Below are 1,863 nucleotides of genomic sequence, written 5' to 3' on the forward strand. Positions count from 1 at the left end.
GTGTATACACCCATCTGCAGATAGATATACTGATTTTATATATATATATATATATATATATATATATATATATATATATATTCTTTTTAAAAGTATTGAACCATGGAGATATAATTCAAGAATTTGATGCCTATTATAAAATAAGCTAATTATTATATTGGTGAGTCTCTAGAAAAACCATACTTCAGAAACAAACTTACTAGCATGCAGATTTTCCAGTGTCAGTAAATAGTTAAATTGGAATAAAAACTCAGGTTTTGGTCAAATCTGTGTCCACCTGAGAGCATAGGCCTCTGGCAATTAGCCTGCTGCAGGTCTACATTAGCTAACAGTTTGGCTATATATGTGGACAATGGTTCTACCATGAGCAAAGCCAGCTACACCAGTGATGGTGTTCCTGGGACCAACTTCTCCATCATGGTTGGCCTGATTTGCCCAGGTGTGTTGGTGAGCATGAGACAAAAGGATTATTGCCTGAGAAAACAGCCCCAGAGCAAGAAAGATCTCCTCATTCTGAAGTATCCCATCTAACATGGCATTGTCACCAACTGGGAGGACATGAAGATTTTGTACCATGTCTTCTACAACAACTTGCATGTGGATCCTGAGGAGCAACCCTTGCTGCTCATCAAGGCCCCCTTGAGTCCCAAGGCCATCTGTGAAAAGGTGGCCCAGGCATGTTTGAGACCTTCAACATGTCAGCCATGTATGTAACCATCTAAGCCCCACAGTTCTGTAGGCCTCTGGTAGCATTACCATCATTGTGATGGATACTAGAGAGCGTTACAGGCACTGTGCCCATCTATGAAGGCTATACTCTCCTCCATGTCATCCTACACCTGGAACTATCTGGCTAGGACCTAACAGTCTACCTTGTGAAGATTCTGAGTGAGTGTGACGACAGCTTCATTACCACAACCAGAGGGAAATCATGGTTGACATCAAGGAGAAGCTGTGCTGTGTTGCCTTTGACGACCATCAAAGAGAAAGCCATTGCTGCATCCTTTTCCTTCCTGGAGAAGAATTACCAGTTGCCTGATGGCCAAGTCAACACTGTTGGTAATGAGTGGTTCTGTTGCCTTGAGGCTCTCTTTCAGCCTTCCTTCCTGGGTATGGAATCCTGAGGCAACCACAAAATTATACTCAATTCCATCATGAAGTGTGACATTGACAAACACAAGGCCTTTATGCAAACATAGTGGTATCTGGTGGCACCACCATGTACTTAATCATAACTGATCAGATTCAGGAGATCACTGCTTTGAATTCCAGCACCATAAAGACCAAGACAATGGATCCTCCTGAGCACAAGTACTAAGTGTATTGATGTCTCCATCTTGGTCTTGCTATCCACCTTCAGCAAATGTGGATCAATAAGTAGTAGGAAGATGAGTCAGGTCCCTCCATCCTGCATATCAGATGCTTTTAGGCAAACTGTTACTAAGCTGCATTTTATACCTGTTTTATTATTAAATTGTTTTATTTATTTACATTCAAAATGTTGGTTTCTGTCCTGGCCCCCTCTCCTCGAGTTTTTCACCCCATACCCTGTCCCCTTTGCCTCTGAGACGGTGCCCTCCCACCTTACCCTCACCAGCATCCCCCTTCCATGGGGCATCAAGTTTCTACAGGATTAGGTGCATTCTCTTCCAATGAGGCCAGACAAGTCAGTTTTCTACTACATATGTGCTGAGGGTCATAGACCAGCCCATGTATGCTCCTTGGTTGGTGACTTAGTTTCTGGGAGCTCGGATGGGTCCAGGTTCATTGATGCTGTTGTTTTTTCCTGTGGAGTTGCCATACCCTTCAGCTCCTTCCATTCTTCCTCTAACTCTTCCATAAGGGTCCCTGAGCTCAGTTCAA

General features: G+C 43.2%; 1 pseudogene; it reads left to right on the top strand.

Moving 5' to 3' along the window:
• Window positions 1-363: 363 nt before the first annotated feature.
• On the top strand, window positions 364-1,318 carry Acta1-ps3 (actin, alpha 1, skeletal muscle, pseudogene 3; annotated as a pseudogene).
• Window positions 1,319-1,863: the final 545 nt, after the last annotated feature.

The sequence above is a fragment of the Rattus norvegicus genome, chromosome X (genome assembly GCF_036323735.1).
Source record: "Rattus norvegicus strain BN/NHsdMcwi chromosome X, GRCr8, whole genome shotgun sequence".
NCBI lineage: Eukaryota > Metazoa > Chordata > Mammalia > Rodentia > Muridae > Rattus > Rattus norvegicus.